The sequence below is a fragment of the Peromyscus californicus genome, unplaced genomic scaffold (genome assembly GCF_007827085.1).
Source record: "Peromyscus californicus insignis strain IS unplaced genomic scaffold, ASM782708v3 Scaffold_21__1_contigs__length_65335640, whole genome shotgun sequence".
NCBI classification, from domain to species: domain Eukaryota; kingdom Metazoa; phylum Chordata; class Mammalia; order Rodentia; family Cricetidae; genus Peromyscus; species Peromyscus californicus.
The window spans coordinates 7,355,140-7,380,113 of NW_026294514.1; the positions used below are offsets into that span (position 1 = coordinate 7,355,140).

At 44.0% G+C, this 24,974-nt stretch overlaps 1 protein-coding gene across 1 annotated transcript in view; it reads left to right on the forward strand.

The window, feature by feature from the left end:
* Slc39a10 (solute carrier family 39 member 10) overlaps positions 1-24,974 on the forward strand; it is a 125,922-nt gene that overhangs the window by 11,364 nt on the left and 89,584 nt on the right. The window contains exon 2 of the mRNA XM_052749443.1: positions 23,827-23,926. The gene's annotated coding sequence lies outside the window, so the exon portion shown is untranslated. The remainder of the gene's footprint in view (positions 1-23,826; positions 23,927-24,974) is intronic.

Sequence of the window (24,974 nt, forward strand, 5' to 3'; positions counted from 1 at the left end):
TGCTTGGAACTGGGTAGAAGGGATATGGGCAAGGTGATTTTTTTAAACTATTGGTCTAGACTTTGGGTACGAAACCACATTTGAAACCATTGGGTCAGACTTTTGGTGAGGAACCACAACCCACTGAACAGGATTATCTGGACTGCTCAGCTAGATTATCTAGATATCTTCAAGGGCCATAAACTGCAGACAGGATGTCTGCAGAAGGATACTGCTCTGTATCCGTTCGAGTTGTCATGGCACGTTCCTGAGGTCCTTCTTGGAACTGAGTACAGCAGGTGGTCTGAGATGGTGGCCCTTTCCCTAAGATGGAGCCTTTAAAGTCAAGTCTAGACCTTCACACACAGTGTGATCAAATATCCCACAACAAGAATAGGGCATTAGATCCCTTGGAACTGGAGGTACAAACAGTTGTAGCAACCATGTGGATGTTGAGAATCAAACCCAGATCCTATGGAAGAGAAGGCAGTGTTCTTAACTGCTGGGCCATCTCATGATCCCAGGAGAGATGAACTTTATTGACTCGTCAAATTTTGTCCACATTTGTTGACAAAAAGCCTAGATATTTGACATTTCTAGGTATGCTAACTGAAGACTTGGAATATGGGAAGGAAGTGAACAATATTGCTTGCTTTTGTCTAGAAATCTGGCTAATGTACAAATAAAAACCACAGGGAACCAGTAGTGTTCATAGATAAGATAATTTGCCCTAATTTCAATCCTGTTGCTGTGATAAAAATACCTCCACAAAAGTAACTTCAAGGGAGAAAGGGCTTATTTGGTTTAAACATCTACGTTTGTTCCATTATAGCAGAAGTCAAGGAAATAGAAATGTGTCCCAGATAGTCACACCACATCTCCAGTCAAGAGTACAGAAAAATGAACACAGGCATGCTTACTAATCAGATCATTTTCTTCACTCTTATACAGTCCATAACCCAACCCCAAGGAATGGTACAACCCATAATGAGGTGGGTCTTTGTGGTGATGTATTGTGTACCCTAATAAACTCACCTGAGGATCAGAGGACAGAGCCAGCAACTAGATTAGACACAAAGGTCAGGCAGTGGTGGCACACACTCTTAATCCATCTGGATCTCTGTGAGTTCAAGGCCACACTGGAAACAGAGCCAGGCCGTGGTGGCACACACCTTTCATTCCAGTACTGGGAAGCACACACACCTTTAATCCCAGGAAGTGATGTCTGGGCAGAGAAGGGTATACAAGGCATGAGGAAACAAGAAATCACTCTCTTTAGGCTGAGAATCTCATAGAGGTAAGAACTAGTAGCTGACTGCTCTGCTTCTCTGATCTTTCAGTTTTCAGCCTGATATCTGGCTCTGGGTTTTTTATTAAAAGACTAAGATTTGAACAACAGGTCTTCCCACATAAATCAGTATTATCAAGACAATCCCCCACAGACACATCTACAGTTCAACCTGAGTTAGACCATCCTTCATTGAGACTCTTCACAGGCAATTTTAGCTGTGTCAACTTGATAATTAAAAGTAAACATTCTAGAATGTCATAAGAGAAAGTCAAAGCCTGTAGTCATGTCAAAGGAGGCTCTAAATTAGAAACTCGGGTGTGAAAGGTTATGCCCACAAAAGCAGCTCAGAGAAAAGCAGAGCTTGGAGACCTTCTAATACAGAGCTTTTTTCTCCGTGTTCTTCTTAGATTTCAGGTATTGAATGGGTTGTCACAAGAAAGGATCTTTGATTTAAGGGAATGGAAAGATTAAGCCCAAAGGATCCAACTTTCATCATCTGCAATGCTACAGCTCTCTGGTGAACCCTGAAGGACAGACTTTGTCTTTGCTAGGTCTCTGCCTAGCTCACTTGCCTAAAGTACCAAGGGCAGTGGGAAAGCATTGTACATAGTTAGATCCTAGATTCTTCTCTGGGTACAACAGCATCCTTTCTAAATGAGTCACTGGCTTTTTTTTTATGTCATGATGGTAGCGTGCCCGATATTGTGAAACTCAGTTTTAAGTTTATCATACTTATCTATCATATAAAAGAAAAATGAGGGAGCATAAAAAATTCAAAAGCCAAAGCAAAACTACCTACTACAATAAAATGTCCTTTGATTGTAATCATTTCAATTTCAGAAAGGAAAGGGGAGGAGGGAGGGAGGGACAGAGAGAGAGAGAGAGAGAGAGAGAGAGAGAGAGAGAGAGAGAGAGAGAGAGCTTTCTCCAACTTAACCTCATGAAATAAAAGAAGCAATCTGAAGGAGAAGAAATAGCACTGATCTTAGGATCCAAAGGATGGGATGGGGCTGTGTAGCACCAGGATGGAAACAGGGTAGAAACCCTTGCTACTTTTTTTCCAGGAAGCTAAAGGTTGCCATGGCAACTTACCAGGCTATGAAACTACTGTGAGTTTTAGGATACAATTTTTGATTACATTCTTAAAAGAGGATATCAAGTGCTCGGACTGAAAGAGTACAAGAAGAATCCTTTGGAAGGAGATCAAAGCTGGTTGAAGAGATTGATTTGAAGTTTTGGAACGGTGCCGTAGGAGGAACACAAAAGAGCTAGAGCAGCTAGTGAATCTTGCTCAGCCTGAAAGAAGGGACTCATGCTAGTCAGCAAGGCTAACCAATCAGAACTCTGAAATAATTTACGTGTGCACATTTCCGTAGGAATCTCAGGTTCAAGATACATTACTTTCTGCTGGTTTGCCTTGTCTCTTGGTTTTCCTTACAAAAGACTCCATTTCCGTGGAATAAGGCCTTCTATATTCTTCCCATTCCAGTTACTCTGTCTGTACATGAATCCCTTCTCGATTTTCTTTAGAGAAAAGCAGAAATGAAAAGGTTCTTATGGCAGAGATTTTTAATTAGAACGAGCATATATTCCTAGTAGAACCTTGATAACCATAATGTGACCATCTTTCATTTCTGTTTGTTTGCTTTGTGAAGTCCTGGAGTTAAACCTAGGGCCTTGAGCATGCGGGGCACATGTTTTACCATTGAACTACATTTCCAACCCAGTTTTTATTTTTCATTGATTTATTTTTTAATTTTTATTTTTAATAATGTGTATGGGTGGGTGGGTGGGTGTGGGTTTGTGAATGTACATTCAGTGCCCTTGGGGACTAGAAGAAGGCATCAGATCCCTTGGAACTGGAGTCACAGGCAGTGGTGAGCTACCCTACTTTGGTGCTGGAATGGAACTTGGGTCTTTTGCTAACTGCTGAGCCATTTCTCCATCCCTTATTTTTATTTTGAGATATAGTCTTACTAAAAGACTCAGGTTGGCTTACATTCACTATGCATCATAGGCTGGACTTGAACATGGGATCAGCCTGTCTCAGACTCCAAGGCAGCTGAGATTCAAGGCTGTGCCACTAGACCACTCTTATCTAATTTGTTGTATGTGGTAGTAGCTGACTTTGTCACTTGGACTTTTCAAAGCAGTGAACCATGCTTTTGTAGAGATAGATCTGACTAAGCAAACAGGCCTTCTTCTTAGCTGTTTATTTTTATCAGGACATTTGCAGGCTAATTAGGAACTGGAAATCAAATTCAAAGCAACATTAAGACAAAACAGAACCTGAAGGCATCACACAGCTTCTTTGCCAGTCATGCTCATCAAGACTCCCTGAGGAGTCTCCCTATTTAGTACCTTATATACAACTTTGAAAAGCCAAGACCAAAACATCTTTGACCAAGTTCAACCTTGACAAATAATAAAATCTCTGAAGTAAACAGAAGTAGAAAAAAAAAAGTCCATCAACACAATCAAGCCCTATAGCTAATATTATTTCTTCTAAATTCTGAAACAAGACAAGGATGACTATTCTCTGCTCTTACTCAGTGTAGTGCTAGAAATCACATCTAGAGCAGTAAAACAAGAAAGAGAAATGAAAGGGATACGAACAGGGAAGGAAGGAATCAAATTCTCCCTATTTTTATATGTGATGATCCTGTAGTTAGATCCTAAAGACTTTACAGAAACTCTTAAAACTGGTAGATACACTGTAGATGTAACCAACCGTCTTATTAAATAAGAAACACAGAGCAGATTCAGAGAAGAAAGCCAAGAGGTCAGAACGAAGAGCCTTACCCTTCCTGCTTCAGCCAAGAGAGCTCTCCGAAAGGGACCTACTTCCTGTGTGTTTGTCTTCTATAGTCTTTCTGTTCTGCCTTCTCATTGGTTGTAAACCCAAACACATGACTGCTTCCTCACTGCCTGTCTGTAGAGACTTCCAGGTCTTCTATGGTTGGGATTGAGATTAAAGGCGTGTGTCTCCAATGCTGGCTGTATCCTTGAACACACAGAGACCTACCTAGCTCTGTCTACCAAGTGCTGGGATTAAAGGCGTGCGCCACCACAGCCACGCTCTTGCTATGGCTCTAATAGCTCTGATCCCCGGGCAACTTTATTTATTAACATACAATTAAAATCACATTTCAGTGCAAATAAAATACCACCATAGTACACTCAGCAAAATCAGTATTCAAAAAAAATTCAAAAAGCAAAAACAAACTAAACAAAAATGAGTATTTTTTTTAAATAGTAATAATGAATTTGCCTAGAAAAACAGGGGAAATATTTCATTCAGAATAGTTTCAAAAGAATAAAATAAAATACTTAGGAATGAACATAACCAAGATCCCTACAACGAAAACTTTGAGATACTGAAGAAATAAATTAAAAAGACCCTAGGAGATGAAAGATCTCTCTCATCACGGACTAAAGAATTAATATTGTTTAAAAAATGCTATGTAACCAAAAGCAATCTAAGACTCTGCTCAATTCCAAATGAATTCAACTGATAATCTCCACAGAACTAGAAAAAAAAAAAAGTCCTAAAATTCATATGGAAGGCCAAAGAACCCTAAATAGCTAAAACAGTCTTTAGCACAAAGGACAATTTGAAGATATTATAATACTTGATCTCAAATTATATTACAAAGCCAAGATAACAAAACAGCATATCCATGGCAAAACAAACAAAAACAAAAATAAACCAGACTCATAGACTGGTAGGCTAGAATAGATGACCCAGAAATACATCCATACACTTAGAGTCATCTATTTTTCAAACAGAGGTTTCAAAAGCATACTTTGGAGGAAAGACTGTCTCTTCAAAAAAGGGTGCTGGGGAAAAGTAAACCTCTGCATGTAGAAGCAAGAAGCTGGCTCCTGATCTCTTGTCCTGCACAAAGAAATCAATTCAAAGTAGACCAAAGACATTAGCTTTGGCATTACTGAGAAAAATATACCTAGAATTCTTCAAGACACAGGCATAAGGGAGGGCTTTCTGAGAAGGATGCCAATAGGACTCCACAAGGAGTAATCCCAAAAACTGACAAGGCAAAGCTTCGGAAATTGAAAGGCTTCCCGGTGACCAACCACCAGAGAGAAGAGACAGACTACAGCACCAGGAAAAACTTCCACCGAATACAAATCCGACAAGCGATTAGTATCCAGCACACACAGGGAATCACACAAGTCGGGACTGGGGATGTAGCTCATTTGGCCGAGTGCTTGCCTAGCGCAAGCAAGGCCTTGGTTTTGATCCACAGAACCGCCTAAGACAGAAAGACAGACACTGTGGCACATACCTGTAATCCCAGCACTTCGGAGGTGGAAGCCAGAAAACCAGAATTTTAAGGTGGCTCTCAAGGCTACAGGAGAGCCTGCCTCCAAAAATTGAAAAATGAAAGAAAAAAAAAAAACCCTACAATTAAATTAAACACCAAAACAAAACACAACCAAAGACAAAATAAAACAAATCAACCCAATGAATAAATGAACCAATGAACAGAATAAAAAGATACAAATGGCCAATAAAACACTTGAAAAATGTGTCCAGCATTACTGACAAGGGAAATCCAAATTAAAGACTGTCAAACGGTCCTCTTCAAGAAAAGAAATGAGAGGGAACTTGGAGAATAGGGTGAGCTGTATCCATTGCTGTTGGAAGTGTAAATTTTCACAGGAAGTTGAGGGTGTAGCCCAGTTGGTAGTGTTTTTCTAGCATGTACTAGGCTCTGGGTTCAATCCACAATATTACATAGAACTGATTATTGTAATCCCTGTTCTTGGGAGTAGAAGAAGAGGGGTCAGAAGTTCAAGGTCATCCTCCAGTACAAATGAAGTTAGAGGTTAATTTAAGCTTCATGAAACTTTATCTCCAAACAAAACAAAACAAAACGAAAACCAGGGGCACAGGCAGGTGGAGAGAGAACTCAGCAGTTAAGAGCATTGCTGCTTCTGTAAAGAACCCATGTTCAGTACCTGGCACCCACATGGTGACTCAAAACCATCTGTAACTCCAGTTCTACATAGTCAGATACCTCTTCTGGCCTTCGCAGGCACTCAGTACACACATGGTGTACATGCAGCCATACATTCATACACATAAAGTAAAATGAATCTTTAAAAAGGGGGGGCAACCCCCAGGAACTAGAACTTCCACATAGCAAAGTTCTATCACTCTTGGGTATATACTGAAGGGACTCTGAGTTGTAGACAGATATTTTTTTTTTGGGGGGGGGGCGCTGCCAGCTCACAAAAAAATGACATGGAGACTTATTATTAATTATGGACGTTTGGCCTATACCTTGGGCTAGTTTCATTAGCTCTTATAACTTAAATTAACATCTCTGTGTTGCTACATGACTCTTGACTTTTACTTCTCCTCCTACATGTCTTGTTCCCTCTGTATCTGGCTGATGACTCCACCTTTCTTCTTCCCAGAGTCCTCTCTGTCCCCAGAAACCCTGCATAACCTCTTCCTGCCTAGCTAATGGCCATTCAGCTTTTTATTAAACCAACCACAGTGGCACATCTTCACATAGTGTAAAGGAATAGTTTACAACACTGATTCAAAACACAGCAAGGTTTGCACATCTGTATTTGATGCTATGGCTATTTAGAACCAGCCCAGCTATCTATCAATAGATTAATGGATAAAAAAAATGTGGTACATGTGCACAATGTAAGTTATAGAAGTGCGTGTAGCTTTAAAGAAAATTGGATCATAGTATTCAGCGGGAAATGAGTGGAACTGGACATCATGTTAAGTGAAATAAGCAGGCACAGAAAGGTGAATACTGTTGTAGAATATTGTTTTAAGTTGTGTACATTGTTTATGCTGTGGAACATTTGCTTTAGTGATGCAAAGATGTTTTATGTTGCATTTGTTTAACTCTGTGAAGCTGTGTTACTGCATCTGTCTAAAACATTCAATGGTCTAATAAAGAGCTGAATGGCCAATAGGGAGGCAGGAGAAAGAATAGGCAGGGCTGGCAGGCGGGAGAATAAATAGAAGGAGAAATCTGGGAGAAGGAAGAAAGAGCCATATGTGGGGCGTTTACCCACCACCCCCACAGTTCCCCAGAGTTTTCTTGAGTGCGAGCAGCAGGAAATATTAGATAGAAGGATTTATTGCAGAGAATCTTTCGGAGATAAACAGATAGAAAATAAGGGATAGCCTCGAGAGGGCCTGGAACCTTTTCCAATGGGCCCCGACTGTCTCTGCCCCAGGGTTTTTATAGAGACGTCAAGGGGTGGAGCAAAAGACCTCCTCCCCCAGCACAGCCAAGTGCAGACCATCTCAGACACCTGCACTCAGGCCCGTGGTCCTAATCATCCTCTATGCGGACCTGCTGGGTAAAGCCACGAGGAACCCGAGAACGGGCTCCCACAGCCATAGAACAAGGAGGGAAGGATACAAAGGGCCAGCCACCCAGCCACCCAGCCACCCAGCCACCCAGTCAGCTACACAGTAAGAGTGAAAGTAAGATTACAGAAGTAAGAAAAGGAAAAATCCCAGAGGCAAAAGGTAGATGGGATAATTTAAAGTTAAGAAAGACTAGAAAGAAACAAGCCAAGCTAAGGCTGGGCATTTCTATTTAAGAATAACCCTCTTTGTGTGATTTATTTGGGAGCTGGTTGGTGGGCCCCCCAAAAGAGCAAAACAACCAACTACAGAACATTACGTGTTTCCTTTCATGTGTGGGACCCAGATTTTGGAATATGTGGTTGTAGTTATGAGCGTGGGATCGCATGAAACAAAAAATGACATCACAGAAAGGGAAGAAGAAACTTGGAAGGAAAGAGAAACTGGGCAATGGAACAAATGTGATACGGAGGGAGACGCAGAAGTGTCCCGACGCCAGCCTGTAACCTCAGTGCTTGGAAGGTGGGTACCGGAAGACTCAGAATTCCAGGTCATCCTCAACTGGGCAGGCAGGAGACTGAGGCCAGGCTGGGATGATATGAGACACTAAAAAAAGAAAGACTCGGAGGAGTGGACTGACTGCCGGAGGGAGAGAGAGGAGGCAGCCAGAGGGGCGCGGTGGCAGGGTGTAGATGGTGGCAAAGTGCAAGGACACATAGGTGTAAGAATGTTGTCATTTTGTACGCTAACCTGAAACTATAAGGGAAAAAAAAAAAGAAAAAGAAAAATCAAGATTCAGCAACCTACAGATTCCTGATAGGAATTCAAACAAGTCACTATGGAATGATTCATATTTAGTTTAGACCTCTCTATAGCAATTACTGACTACAATGTAGATTAGTGCGAACACCCTCACCCTATTCCGGATCTTATTCCTTATCTATTTTTCTACAGTTTACAAGCTGAGAGTGTCTTTCAAATTTTTAGCAGTTTAAAAAAAAAAGAAGAATATTTTTTGACATGTGGGAATGGTACGAAACATGAATTTCACCCATACGTACAGTTTGACGGGAACACAGCCACTCTTGTTTACATATGGACTGTCTGAGACGGTTTCTGAACAGTTGCCCACAGACCACCTGTCTGGCAAAACCCAAATATTTACCATTTGGACCTTTGCAGAAAAAGCTAGCTTGCCTCTGACACAAAGCCTGGTCTCCACTCTTGCCAGAGAAGAACCTGAATTATCTAACAATGCCACATTAATCAAATTATATTAATACTGCACTAAAAAGAGTTGTTTCAATAACAGCTCATTGTCCTGAACCTAAAAACAAAGTGTAGACTCCTAGGATCAACCATGAAGAAAACACACACACACACACAAAAAGAACAAGAGACTCTGGGCTTCTAAGTGATGTCTCTGGCAGAAAACAAGAAGTTTTCAGTGTAATTTCCTGTCCAGTTTCCTTTTCACATAGGAAACTAAAATGCCGTGTTTTCAACCAAGTGGAAACTATAAAGACACTACCACTTAGTGATTCTTTTCCAGAAGAATTAATTGTCAGTGTATGAAAGTTCCGTTTCTAACCTTGTTTGTCAAACTGCAGTTGAATGTGCTGGAAAAGCACAGGGGAAGGCGGCCTGCAGACATGTCGCCCAAGACTTCATTCATCTTTGATTACCTCCAGGAACATCACAGCTTTTTTCTGGGTGAAAGATAAGCACCTTCCTTTAGCCCAGGAAAGGAGTTCTTTTGAATTAAAAGTCTATTTGTGATTCTCATTTAACCTAGTTTCTACCTCAATTGTTAAAGTCAGGAGACTGTAGTATGTTTTCTGAGTGCTTGGAGGTGGTTCGTTTTAATGAACAACTGAATTTCCAGTTGGGCACAACCTTCTTAGGCTAGGGTGCACCTCATTTTTCCTGCTAATATAAACAGTGGTTGACATTCATCTGCTGTAAATACCCGTTGGGGCCGTCCAGGATTTTACATAACTCTAAGATCCCTTGGCTGTGGCTCACTTCACATTCAGGCGGGTAGAATACAAATCTATGTAAGGAAAGTCTGAGTCCACTCCGGTCTATATTTTAAGTAAACCTCAGAACATATGCCAATATCAGCACCCTGAGCAACAGTGAGTTGTCACACCCAGGTTGTTTTCTTTCTCTTCTTGTTTTTCAAGACAGGGTTTCTCTGTGTGTGTAGCCCTAGCTGTCCTGAAATTTGCCCTGTAGACCAGGCTAGCCTCGAACTCACAGAAATCCATCTGCCTCTGCCTCCCAAGGGCTGGGATTAAAGGTGTGTGCCACCACCGCCAGGCTCAGGTTGCGTTTTCTTCTGATTTGGTCCCTCTGGAGAGAGGCTATGAGCTGTAGCTGGGCTCAGTAGGGGCTCAGGGCAATGGACATCTGTAGGTAATTCAGAGTGCTTTTCATGAAATAAGATCTTTATCTTGCTGGATAATGAGTGCCTTGGAGTCTTATCTGGCCAGATGTCCCAGTTACAGGAAGCTTGTTTATACTTGCATACACCAGGTGGCTGTCATCTGACCTTTGGCCCGTTTGTTTCTGCCAGCACAACTAGTGTCCTCGGAGAGAGCCCTCCTTCAGGTCTGTTGGTCAGGCGCACAGAAAAGGCAACTCAGCTATAATAAATGTATCATAGAGTGCAGAGAGAAAAGACAGCTTGCTCTGCAGGGCCCGGGCCAAGGCCTTTTGGGTCATGCACACTGTTACTGGGTAGGAAACAAGACAGAGCAAGCTATCAGTGGGATCCAGGGCACTATGGCAAGTTCAGTGCAGTCACCACGTGATTAGGAGTGGCCAGTGTGGCACACGGGACCCATTCATATAGGGTCTGTGGGAGAGTCACCTAGACTACCTAACTGTCCCACAGGGAGGTACTCACAGGAGGCCATTGTGTACAGTAGATAACTGGGTCCAACTACCCTAGAAAGAGGGAGGAGGCAGAGAACGGGAAACCGGGCCAAGAGTGACTGAACCCATCTTCTGTGAAGAAGGGAAAAGTTAAGTCTGCGTTCTAAATAGATGCAAAGATACGATCAAATTATAAGAGCTGAGGTCAGGGGATACAACTCAGTGCCTGCCTAGCTTGCAAGAGGCCGTGGTGTGGAAGCGCACACCGTACTCTTAGCAGGTGGGAGACAGAATGGTGGCCTTCGGACATGTTCTCGTCGGGCACCCTGAGCTGGCAGCCTTGACATCAGTATAACAGTGCCTCTGTGAGAGGAAGCTCCAGAATGCAGAGTTCACAGACAGTGACAGCCCCACATGGGACATACAGAGTGTCCTCAGAGTCATGGCCTGTCCGCACAGTGGGCTGCAATGTCCCACTGGACTTGGGCACAGGTGAAGGGTGCACTCTCGGCCTTGTTTTACTCCTCACAGGCCCTCAAGGCTTCTCAGGAACCTCACTCACTCCCCACAATCTGCCCAGGGAAAGACTCTACTCTGCCGGGATCAATCATTTCCTTGAACGCTCTGCAGCAGCTTTGTCGAGAATTTGATTATTTTCATTGGGGTTGAAGCACGTTCACCGAAGGCCGTACCTTCCCAGAAGCTTTGTCTTAAGCATTTAACGTAGCAGTCACTTCCAGAATGAGCACCTGTCAAAATCATTTGGTATAAAATATTCTAGCACACCGTGCCCTCTTTTAAACAGTTTCAATGAACGGAAGAGACCGTGGTGGTCCAGAATGTAAATAAAAAGGATGCTTGATGTGCTGGCTCGCTTTATATCAACTTAGCACAAACTGGAGTCATCTGGGGGAGAAACCTCAACTGAGAAAATGCCTCCATAACAGTGGTTCTCAACCTTCCTAATGCTGCGGCCTTTTAATACAGTTCCTCATATTGCGGTGACCCCCAACCATAAAATTATTCCATCGCTACTTCATAACTGTAATTTTGCTACTGCTAGAATCATGAACATCTGATCCGAGATCCCTGTGAAAGGGTCGCTCGCCCTCCAAGAGGGTCATGACCCATAGGTTGAGAACCACTGCTCCATACGCTCAGCCTGAAGGCAAGCCTGTAGAGAATTTTCTTAATTAGTGGTTGATGTAGGAGGGCCCAGCTCATTGTGGGTGCTGGTGGTCCTGGGTGCTGTTAGAAAACAGGCTGAGCAAGCCCTGAAGAGCAAGCCAGTAAGCAGCACCCCTCCATGGCCTCAGCATCAACTCCTGCCTTCAGGTTCCCAGCTTATTTGAGTTCCTGCCTTGACTCCCCCCCCCTCCCCCCCCCCCCCCGTGTCCCTAAGCCAAATAAACCTTTTCCTCTCCAAGTTGCTTTTGGTCATGGTGTTTCATCACAGCCATAGTGAACCTCTTCCTTTTCAGAGGGAAACTATGATTTCCTAAGTCAATACACTGGACTTTTAGATTTCTGGGGTCTTAGTTTACACTGCTTCATGAGTAAGCAACGTACTGCAAGGGAAGTCAGGCTCACTGCGGCAGATCTACAGGGAATTTTCATTTCCCTTAGAGCCAAGCTCTATGCCACAAAGAGGAAGGCGGCTCTCAGCCTGCAGTGGAATGAAGGCTCCTCGGCTGGTAGCCCGTTCTGCAGAAGCTGAGGAATCTGCTCTCCAAGTAAGGCTTGTTGCAAGAACTGAGATTTAATTAATGTCAGATCTCTAGATAAAGAATGTGTGGAATATAAATCCAAATTTCTGGAAGGACGTACACTGCTTGGATGCCACAAATCAGCACTCCAGCTTTGCACAAAGCCCAGTCCTTCTGGCTGGAGGTTTTTCTCTATTTCCGAGTCCTGATTTGGAGATTAAACAGGTCTTACTCTCACTGTTTACAAGTCTTCCTTTCTGGCTTTTGAGTAATATACTTCCTATCAATTGATATTTAGTTTTACATCTTTAAAAATTATTTTTACTTTCTTTTTCTGTTTTGAGACAAGCCTCCCCTGGGTTGCCCAGGCTGGTCTCCTACTCTGAGTTAAAGTGATTCTCCTGCCTCAGCCCTCCTAATGCTGGGAGTACAGGTATTACCAGCTAATTGGCAGTACATGGATTTCTCATTGCTATGGTTTGAACGTGAAACTTCCCACACAGACTCGTGTGTCGGAACACTTGATCTCTACGTGCTGGTGCTATTCTCATGAGATGCAGGAGATTTGGGAGCTAGGGCCTGGCTGAGGGAAGTGGGTCTCTGGAGGGCAGGCTTTGAAGTTTGGAGCTCCCTTTCCCCCCCTCTGCTTCCAATTCTGCTGAGTTAAGAGGTGAGGCACCCCAGCCACATACCACTGCAGGCCTGGAGTTCCCGCCTCCCTACTTTCCCTGACATGAGGGGCTGCGTCTCCCCAGATCTGTGACAAAGTCAATCCTTCCTCCCTTTAGTAGCTCCCTCCAATATCTGGTGACAGTGATGAGAACAGTAACTGATACAGAAGACTGGAAGTGATAAGCGGGCATGTTTCTTCACTGAATTGGACCACAGGGCCATGAGCCTTTGGAACCAGTTTGAGGGGAGAATGTGGAAGACCTAGAATTTTGCGAGCAAAGCCTATTATGGGCCGTTTCCTCATGCATCTCTAGGTATGTGGCTCAAACCTCCAACACAAAGGACAGATTTTCCAGACGAAAGCAGCCAGCTTGACGTGACTTTCGTTAGCTGAGAGGCCTCTTAAAGAAATGAACACCCAGAGAAGCAGGGAGACCCGTTGTGTACTTTTTTTTTTTTTTGGTTTTTCGAGACAGGGTTTCTCTGTGTAGCTTTGCGCCTCTCCTGGAACTCACTTGGTAGCCCAGGCTGGCCTCGAACTCACAGAGATCCGCCTGGCTCTGCCTCCCGAGTGCTGGGATTAAAGGTGTGCGCCACCACCGCCCGGCCGTTGTGTACTTTTATGCTTGGGTTTTAGAGAGGGTGAAAGGTCATAGAAAGTAAGACGAAAGGTTATGATTAGATGGAAATGCCTTGAGGGGAACTTAGCAAAGGCAGCCGCTTGGAATGAGGGCCCCGGGGACCTCCCATGCCCCGGGGACCTCCCGTGCCCCATTTCATGAGAGAAGAGCATGGAGAGGTCAGAGGCTTCCCTACCACTTCGCCCCTTCTCTCAAATGGAAAGGCTCGGGGTTTGGAGGTAAGTCTATCATTACCCCAAACCGTACTGTTTCCTTCCGTTATGACCAGGGACATGTTTTCTTTCTTTTCAAATCCTTCTATATCTTTTCTTCCCATTATTGTTTGTTTACTGGAGACAGGGCCTCACTATGCTGTTTACACTGATTTCAAACTTGTAATCTTGCTGCCTGAGCCTTCCTAGTACCTGGGATTCCTGGAGTGGACCGAGATGCTAGGCTATGCTGCATATTCTTGAATGTTCTATATGTTCTATTGATCCTGGATACAGTGCTCTGTTTGTGTTAATTAGGAGGTTTTTATCCTTGCCTGGAATTATTCTCCCTCTCTGTCTCCTCCCTCCTTCTCACCCCATCTCCCCCGGATCCCCCACCCCCCAGCACCTGGTGCTGATCTGGAACAAACTCAGGTTCTGGCACTAGGTCACATTCCCCAGCCTCAGAATTCTAAATATTGGGCTTGCTGAAGAATAACCACAAATCTAGCCAGTATAGATCTGTCTCACTTGGCCTTCTAGACAATCACAAAGAAGTGTCTAGGTGGAAGGCCACCCTTTTCGACACCTGTCACTAGTGTGCACGGTGTTCTCAGGTACTTCGAGTCTGGTGATCAATGGCTGCCTTTCAATACGTGCTGCAAGAGAAGACCTGGAGAAAAGGACTTCCGGTGTATGTTACAGGGCTGGGGCTGGGGCTTGGTGATGTAGCAATTGCCCAGCTTACACAAGCTCCTGGGTTCATGCCCAGCACTGAAGTGTGTGTGTGTGCGTGTGTGTGTGTGTGTGTGTGTGTGTGTGTGTGTGTGTGTGTGTGCGCGCGCGTGAGCAAGAAATCAAGAGTGAGCATGCATGTAAAAATCCATCCCCAGCACCAAAACACAAGTATGACAAATTAGATTTCAGTGGATAGCTAAGGATGGGGCATAGAGGAGACTAGGAGGAAGGAATGTTGTGACAATTGACTCCCCCACCCCCACCCCCCGCAAAGATATTCTTCAATTTTTTTTATTATTTTATTCTGTCTTTACAAGGGTTTTGGTTCTTTGCATAACTCTTTTTAAAAGAGATATCAGTCGTGTTTGCGGCCCGTAATAAAAACCGCAGCGCCTGCTACAGAGACCATCAGTCTTTTCAGAGTGCTCTCTATGTTTTCCCCAAAAGTTATATTTCATGTTTACGTCTTTTTAAAATTCAGGCAAATCAATATTAATTTTATTTTGAGACTTTTACAACAGTCCTTGAAAGTGCTATAAATACTCTGGCCTGCAGGAAAGCCAGGGTTTCTGGATTGGGCTTGTGACCAGTGTGAGGTTGTGAAACCTATTAAGTAGAGTTATCATGGGTGCACTCTCCTTTGTGTGGGAGAGCTATTCTGGTCTTAGTCAATACAGCTGAACTAATCCACATCAAATTTGTGCACAGTCGGCGTTCAGTTCAGCTCTCTGTCATTTTGATTCTCTAAAAAGACTAATACCTTTTCTTTCTTTCTTTTTTTTTCCTTTTTTAATTCCCTCCAAGAAACCCCTGATAGAAATCAAGTCTGGCCGGCTCTTCTAGTTTTTACATGAAGTATGAGCACACTATCTTTGCAATCACAGAGACTTGCTTGCTGGTCTGTTCTCAATTAGGCAAGGCATGTCTTAGCCTGAGAATTTATCTACATAATTCTAGGTTTTAATATGCAAGAAAGCTCGCCAAGAGAATATTACTTGTGATTTTTTTGTTGTTGTTGTTAAACGGATTGAAACTAACTTAATGCCATCTCTATAAAAACCTCTTCCCTACCCCCTGAAATCTTTTAATTACATGCCGCTCCAGGTATGCAAACATTAACCTGACATTCTCTTGTTTTAGCTCATATTTCCTTCTTTCCCTCTTCTATTCCTCCCACATGTTACTACAGCCCAAAAGGAGTTCTTGGTACTTGGCATTTACCAACAGTAAGAACGGTTCTGCTCTAGTGTGAACAAGAACGATTTCAATTCCACAAAACTACTCATGTTGAGCACCCCAAAAGGACGTACAGTTTGGGCACAGCCCTGCCATACTGAGGCTCCTAGCAGCGGTCTTGCTGGTGAAGATGAAGGTGTGGGTGACTCAGGCTACCCTTACCCTGGTAGGCGAGGGCTCCACTGCTGAACTCAGTGAGAGAGCCTGCACATCTTGCCTCCCCGGACGCCAGGAGAAACACAGATCTCTTGATAACAGGGTGCTGTACAGAGGTGCAGGTCTGTGGTGATGAGTAATGGGTTCTGTCTGCCTCCTGTTTCAGGAATCCAATTAGGTGGTTCTGAGGAGGCCTCCCTGAGTTCCTCACAGCAGCCTACCCTGGAAAACCTTTGCCTGGTTCCAGAGTGGGCCCAGGTCCATTGGTTAGTCCTTGGGAGACATAGAAAGGGGCATCTCTTCCTGCTAGGCAGGTGACCTCAGCTCCTACTTGGCTTTTTGCTTGTTTGGAGTCCTGTGTCAGAACTCACAGCAACAGCCAGAGTTCCAAGGTTCCTCTTGATGAGGAAGTAGTCTCTCTGGGGTACATATTTTGTGTTTCTGAGATCAAGTTTCACGCTGTAGCCCAGGCTAGCCTGGAGCCCGCTACGTAACCTTGAGCTTGTGAAAATCAGCAGTCATCCTCCCTCAACCTCCACAGCTGTGAGTCACTAGGCCTGGCTCTGGAGCTTACCGTCTGTTCAACTACCTCTGTATGTGTTCACCAGTGTATTCCAACGCACAGCCAGTCACTGGGCACAGAAGCCGCAGCACTGACTCAACCTTTGTTGAGTGAAGGAGTGTCTTTAAGTAACCTCTGACCATGAGGAAAGAGGATAAATTTGAAACAGAAGAAGACAGGATGGATGCCAGCTGTCCTTGCTCTGCAGATAGTCGCACTAACTTCCTGTGCTGCCTGTCCGTTTCTCACGCTTTCTCCTTCCAGACGGGAGGGCCCGAGCAGACGAAGTTTCATTGTGAGCCACTGACATTCCTCGGAGGAGGCTGTCACCCAGTGTGCCATCCAACCGGCCCGAGCAGCCGTGAAACAGGCGTCCTTGTCCTCTTTTATGTCTAAAGAAACCAGGCCTTGGAGGATATGGATGTATGTGAACTACATAACCAACAATGAATGTCAATATCAGGACTTATCCCAGGACCCTTATGCGCCCCCTACCCCCCAAAAAATTCACTATAAAACAAATTGCTTCACTCTAAGCACCGTGATATGGGTAAGAGAGCAGCATGCAAATGTGCCTTCTTGTTAGCCTCTTTTTTTTAATTTTATAATTAATTTAATTTTACATATCAGCCATGGATTGCCCTGTCCTCCCTCCTCCGGCCCCTCTCTCCGCCCTCCCCCCAATCCACCCCCCATTCCCACCTCCTCCAAGGCAAGGACTCCTCTGGGGATTCAGCACAGCCTGGTAGATTCAGTTGAGGCAGGTCCAGTCCCCTCCTCCTTTCACCCAGGCTGAGCAAAGTGTCCCAGCATAGGCCTCAGGCTCCAAAAGGCCAGCTCATGCACTAATGATAGGTCCCGGTCCCACTGCCTGGGGGCCTCCCAAACAGTTCAAGCTAATCAACTGTCTCACTTATCCAGAGGGTCTGCTCCAGTTCCATGGGGGCTCCTCAGTTACTGGTTCACAGTTCATGTGTTTCCATTAGTTTGGCTATTTGTCCCTTTGCTTTTTCCAATCATGGTCTCAATAGCTCTTGCTCATATAATCTCTCCTCTCCTCCTCCTCCTCCTCCTCCTCCTCCTCCTCCTCCTCCTCCTCCTCCTCCTCCTTCTCTCTCTCTCTCTCTCTCTCTCTCTCTCTCTCTCTCTCTCTCTCTCGCCGATTGGACTTCTGGAGCTCCACCTGGAGCCTGGCCATGGAGCATCTGCTTCTCTGAATCTGCTTCCATCTTGTTAGCCTCTTAATGCAATCTACATTTCGTCTTTACGGGCCATAGAGGCTTCCATCTCTGCCTGTGCTCTAAACTAGTGCATCTCCCTCCCGTTCCCTCACTCCCATCACCTTATTCTGCCCTCCTATAGGCAGAGAACTACCTGTCCATACTGAACGTGGTCCTGGGCCACACATAGGCTGTGTCTCACCCTCAACAAGGCGCGCCAGGGTCCCTTCGTACAGTTCACTGGGGAGCAGAGCTCTGGGGACTTCTTGTTTGGACTTTGGAATTTAGCTGGAGAAAAGATGGTTGAAGTGGGATTATTTTCACTCCTCGATTTTAGCAGCTCCTAACGAGGTCAGTCTCCTTGGCCTTTTTGCTTTGTCACTGCTGGACAAGGAGCCGAGCGCGCGAGCGAGCGAGCGAGCGAGTGAGCGGTTTGAGGAGAAAAAGCAGGCGACTTCCCCACAAACCGGAGCAGTGCAAATGCTGACTACATTTTTGCCACCTCAAAAAAAAAAAAAACATGAAAAAAACAAAATATCAGATCCAATTATGTTCTACCACGTTCTCATTCACTAGGTAGAGTATTATGGTCATTGCATAAGACATATATAATTTTAACATATGCAAATTGTGCAATAAGCGAAAGGGTTTTTGCTTGGTTGTTTTCAGATTTGGTTTGGTTTTGTGATGCTGGGGATGGAACTCGGGCCCCAAGACTGGGGTTTGAGGATGCCAGGAGATGCTTATCAAACTGCAGCCTCAGTTCCTAATTTAGTCTTTCCTCCTTTAAATGTAAGGTGCTAAGGCTTTAGATAGAACAAATCAGGGTAAACAGATGGACTGACTCTGGAATCTTCATAACTAGATCCACATATAACAGGGTCTTTTGATCTTTAATGTAAAACCAATATATTGCCTCTTTTCTTAACCAAACTTTCTATACACCAACCTCCCATCAGGCAGACATGTGTTTTCCCTGCTCATGATGTTTGACAGCTCACCCTGCATTGGTCAGTACACAAAGAATGAGATACAGAGAACACAGTACAATTACAAGCACATCTATTTTGTTCTCCCTTCCTTGCCCCAGTCCAATTGTAGAGGTGAAAAATATGGAGGCAGCCTAGCCTGACTTCCACTCTTGAATGTGAGGTAGCCTGGAGACATGCAGTCCAAGATCCACTGATGAAGTTTTGATCTATTGATGCAGTCCAGGATCCACTGATGCAGTCCAGGGTCTACTGATGTAGTCCAGGATCCACTGATACAGTCCAGGATCCACTGACGCAGTCCAGGGATCCACTGATACAGTCCAGGGATCCACTGATACAGTCCAGAATCCACTGATACAGTTCAGTATCCACTGATACAGTCCAGGATTCACTGATACAGTCCAGGATCCACTGATACAGTCGAGGATCCACTAATGCAGTCCAGGATCCACTGGCCTTTTGTACTGAGGAGTTACGTAGACATGAATGAAGAGAAACTTCAGTTGGAACTGTGTTGGACTTAACGTACTTTAATTACTCTCAATAATTCCTTGTGCTAGAAAGAAGGAATTTAAAAATCACACGAATAGTCTCCCATTTGTGTGGGCTCCCCAGTCAGTGCTAAGCTCTGCTCACGTTGAGTGTTTTTCCCTTTTTCCTTTGGTTGGCTTTTTTTGTTTTTCTGAGGCAGGGTCTTATGTAGCTCAGGCTGGCCTTGAATTCCTGATCTTCCTGCCTCCACCCCCCAAGTGTTGGATTACAGGTGTGCACAGCCACGTTCGGCTGCATTTTGAGGTTTCAATACTCAGTCCACACCATCTGTTCTAACAGCATGCTGTGAGGTTGAAGAACTGAAGTAAGGCTTTCTTTTTCTGTTTACCAGACAAAGGGACCCTGAGCAAGATGAAGGAATTTCTTTTAATTTAGGAAACATTTATTGAATGTCTTTAAAAGGACAATGCTAGGTTCTTTAAGCAGAAGAAAATGAAGCAGAATCCTAATGAGGAAATGGGACACAGAAAAAAAATGACTACAAATTAAGTGTTTGATGATTATTTAAATGAAGGAAGACTTTATACTGGTGGAGCAGAGATATTTTTAGTAGCAATTAGTAAGCTGTGGCATTTAAATTTTTCTATAATATTTTAAATTCACAAATAATAATTGTTATGATTTACTACCGGGGGAGGGGCCCGAGGGTGGAGCCCGAGGGTGGAGCCCAAGGGTGGAGCCCAGGGTATCACACACGTGCAGATGCATGCCGTGTGGGGCATGGTGGCAGCCGCAGCAGCCAGTGATACACAACCCAGATGATGCATCTAATGCTTCCACGTGGAGCGTTTATTAAAATAGAGAGATAAAGAGACAGAGAGACAGAAAGAGGAAGAAAGAGAAAGAGGGGGGGAGGGAAAGAGAGGGGGTGCACACCTCCTGAGAGGAAAAGGTGGGAGAGAGAAAGAGGTGGAGTTCTTCCTTAAGAGGCTTCTACGTCAGAACACAGGGCGGTCCCAAGGGGCGGGATCAGAATATGAACAATAATTATATCATATATGAGGTATAACATGATGTTTTGACAAATGGGCATATTATGAAATGATTAAATCAAGCTAATTAACTCATTGTTTCAATATTTGGATTTTGTGCCGGAAATATGTTAACTATATCTGTTGGCACCTCTGAAGTATGCAACATATTTATTATTTATTATAGTTATAGTTATTATTAGTTATCGTTATAGTCACTCCAGGAGGTCACTAAAGTGTATTTCTCCAAACTATTGACAGTTTGCATGAAGTATTAGTTATTATTTTAGTTATAATTATCATATTATATTATTATTTATATGGTTATAGTCACTCCAGGAGGTCACTGTTTGTCATTGTTGCTGGTTTTTGAGACAGCCTTTCTAGGTTGTCCTGCTGTCCTGGAACTCTCCCTATAGACCAGGCTGGCCTTGACCTCACAGAGATCCACCTGCCTCTGCCTCCCTAGAGCTGCGACTAAAGGCCCATGCCATCATTCCCAGTTACAATTTGTACGATTTAATGAACATCTTTACTTTTCCCAATAACCCCTTCCCCAGTTTCTGGTAACTGTCATTCTACCTTGACTGTGGGTCTCAGATTCCATGTGTGAGTGGGATCCTGTAGCGTCTGCTCTTCTATGCTCGGCTTACTCTACTTAGCATGCTCTCCAGGTTCACCCACGTTGTCACAGATGACAGGATTCCCATCTTTAAGGTGGATAGTATTCCACTGTTGTGACATTTTCCTTACTCATCTCAGGTGAATGCTTAGCTTGACTCCACCCAGGCTTTGGCTTTTATGATGTACCAAGTCATTTTTCTGTGGCTGTGATGAAATACCACGACAAGAACCAACTTAGGGAGCGCTTGTTTCGGCTTATGATGATTCCAGTGGAAGAGTCCAAAATGGTGGGGGTGGCATGGCAACAGGTTAGCTGGAGCAGGAAGATGAGCAATGGCGCCTTCAAGCACAAACACAAGCGGAAAGAACCAACAGGAAGTAGGGTGAGACTATAAACTCTCAAAGTCCACACCCAGTGAGGTGCCTCCTCTACTAAGGCCCGTCAGGTCCCAAAGAAACCCAGGACAACTGGCTAACTGCGGTGCCAGCATACTAAGAGTGCATGCTTGGCCTCTAGGCTCACTCAGTGGCTCCTCTCAGCACTTCTCACCCCACCCCCTACCCTAAACTTTTCCAGCCCAAGAGCTCTGCTTCCCTTCCCCAGCGGCTCAGTCAGCCACACTGCACTCTCTTGACTCTCTCCCCTTCTTGGTTTGCTCTTGGTCCCTTTGCCCTCCAGGCTCTCTTCTCTTTCTCTTCTCTCCCACTCTCACTCTCCCAGCTCTCTCTCCTCTCCCAGTTCAATCTGGACTCTTCCAGATGCATCTGTGTTCTCCCTCATATCCACAATAAAGTCCTTCTCCTCAGCCCTACCTTATAGCTATCACATCCCCATTTTCATTCAGGGTCCACCTCCCAAAGGTTCCGTGACAATCCCCTAGCAGGGCCACCAACTGGGAAACAAGTCTTCAAATACCTGAGCTTATGCAAGGCATTTCTCATTCAAACCACCACATTCCGGTACCCGGCCACCCGGGGAGCTCGTGGATACATTACAATGTAAAATACATTTAGTTCAACTTCGAAAGCCCCAGTACCCTTTAACAGTTTCAATACAGATCAAAAGTCTAAAGTCTGGACTTCTTCTGAGATTCAAGGCAGTCACTTAACTGTAAACTTCTATAAAGTCAAAAAGCAAGTCACAAACTTCCAATGTGTAATGGCAGTGAATATACATTCCCAGTCCAAAATGCAGGAATGAGGACACAGTGAAGTAATGCTAAACCCAAGGCAAGACCTGAATCCAGCAGGGTAAATACCCAGTCCCATAACTCCTTGTCTAGTGTCTGGAACTTCAGTTGCAAGAGTTTAGATGGCTCTACCCCTCCAGCTTTGCCGTCTGCTGCCCACGCCTCTCTGTTGACTGCTTCCACTCCATGGAGGAAAATTCATGACTTCCTCACTCTTTAATTTTTCCAAAGCCGGTGACAGGTTGATGGTACTGCCAACGTTAGCTGCCAGCTCAGGATAGACCCTGGCCCTTGGACCACACTAACAGCAGCTTTTGTTTGGAGAAACAATTGTTTTCTAAGAACAAGCACCCCCTTGGGCTCTCTCCTTTCACAGCCTGGGCTGGGTCTCACCCTGAGGGCACCTTTCTCACTGTTCCAGTGTGAGCAGGGACTATTCCTTAACCTGGAACTGACCGGAAGCTATAAACTCTCAAAGCCCACCCCAGGGAAGTGCTTCCTCCAGCAGGGCTCTACCTCCTAAGGGTTCCATGACAGCCCTCAAATAGAGCCACCAACTGGGGACCAAGTATGTGAATACCCGGGCCTGTGGGAGCATAACTCACTCAAAACACTACGGTGAATATTCCTGTACTGAGCACCAAAGATCCGAAGATCAGACATTTCTTTGGCCAACTGATTTCTGTTCGTTTGAATAGATATCCAGAAGTGGACTTTCTGAATCATGTTTTAGTTTTGTTTTTCTCAGTGAAGGAGAGTTTTCATTTCCCCATCTTGCCAACGCTTGTTACTGCTCATCTTTTTGATAATATTCCTTCTAACTGGTTTGAGTTTTCAGTGTCTATGGTTTTAATTTACAGTTCCCTGAAGATTAGGGCTAAACAACACTTTCACATGCACCTGTTGCTAGTTGAACATCTTATTTTGAGGAATGTTCCTTTAAATCTTTTTACCTTTGCTTTGGGTTATATCTTATATCTGAGTCATTGCAGTTAGAAGGTGGTATTTATTATCGTTTACCAAAGATTCTCCATGGACTATGGCCTTGAAAGAGGTGTTTACAATCTGTTCCACCAGTGTCTGTTGGGGGGTTAATTCTCTTCCATCTCTTCTATCATTCTTTCCTTTCAAAAAGAAGAAGAAACTAATGTCTGGTCAAATCCTTTGTTTTCAAATGTAAACTGTATTTTTACCCAACTGCACCTATCATGCAACAGATTATGTTCAAAGTGAAAACATAACTCTCTCTGTTGGAAAGTATATAAAACCTGCAAGATTTTAAAAGGATAATTCACATTTAAAAGGGGAAAGTTGGAGAAGGGCCATGTAAAAAAGAGGGACAGCCAGAACGTAGGCATTTCTAGTTTACAACAATCGGGGCACTGTAAAAGGATGAGCCCAGAAATCCTTGTTTTATTTATTTAATCACACTCTCTCCCTGAAACTTTTGGATGCAAGTGCAGAAATAAAGGTATTTATGAAGTCAGACTTGTAATTGCCAGAAAGTAATAATGAATGCCAACTTGGTCCCTGCTACCTGTGTAAGTCCTAAGGGGAAGATGAGCTCATGGATGCATGTATATAGAGATCATTACCAGACTGAATTAAAATGCATTAAATATGGAAGTCGGATATAAAGCCCTGAAAATTATCCACCATAAAAAGAATAGTAAGAACAACTTGAAGGTTTAAAAAGAAGAGACCCTAAGATGCTAAGATGCTTGCTGGCTGGGTAAGGTTCCTAAGCATCCCTCAAGAAAAACACCTTACATAAAGCCCTGGCAACTGGCTGGTCTAAATTGGTGCAAATTTAGGTTGAGGGAGTTGCCTTATTCTTCTATTTGTGTCTGTCCAGTCCCTAGATCCAAGAGACATCTGTAACTGATGCCTGAGCTGGAGTGAGCTGGAACAGAGGCAAAGAGCCTAAAGCATCTGTTGAAACCGTCTTTTAAAGGGTAAGTTTTTGCTTGTTTTTCATTTGCTGCATGGATTATCGCTTAGCAAACCATATGGCATGGGTTAAGCAGTTGGTTAATTTACTCTTTTACTTTTGGGTAGCAGTGTCTTTAGTCCTAGGAATCTGCACAAATGACAGAATGCTCCTCCCCTCACACACCCCAGAACTTTCATACTCTAGAGTAGCAGCAAGCAAACCTGGAGTGTATTAATGTACTGGCATCACCACAGGATGAGGACAAAGAGGAAAAATCTTAATGACTTTAACGTAGAAGTAGTTACCAATCACATGCAAAGACATTCGCACAAAATCAGTTCATACAAAGACACATATGTTGAAAATGAAAATTAGTGTTGGGAGAAGCTGAGACAATGGGAACAGGAAGGACATCTGTGTGCAAAATGTATGATTTATAAACCAGAATGTGGGCAAGGGATCGCATACAGGAGTCAGTAGAATACTGTTCTTTAAAATGATTCAAAATGATTGAAAAGGGTTGCCTTCAGAAATAAGCCAGCGTATGCAATCCTTCAGGGATGAAATCGTTACTCTGAAAGACGCCCAAGGTAAAGGAGATGCACAAGAGTGAACTTCCAGCGTGAATGGTGGTGACGAACGGGGGCACTTACAGTGGAGAGGCAGGCATTGTCAAGCTGAACTCCTCTGTTGTCAGACCCACCATAACAAAAGGAAGGAAGACAAAATATTAGGAGCTATACTAATGTGGCTTGTCTTCTCCTAACCTCACCCCTGAACCTAACTGGGAATTTTGTAGTTAGTGGCGACTAGCTGATTTACCCCCAAATGGGTTCAGAGCACAAACAATTCATTCCAGATAATTCTGATGCAGACATACAAACTTGAAAATCTGGACACTTCTCTCTGAAAACCAAAGCCTCTGTTACTGCAAGAAGATGTCTATTCTGGGATAGAACTTTAAATTCTGAATGATCCCCATCAGGCGAACGCAGAATCTCAATTACTATAAAGGGTAGAGGAGACTAGTGATGTGCATTGTCTTGGAATTCAGAATCACTTGAACTGCA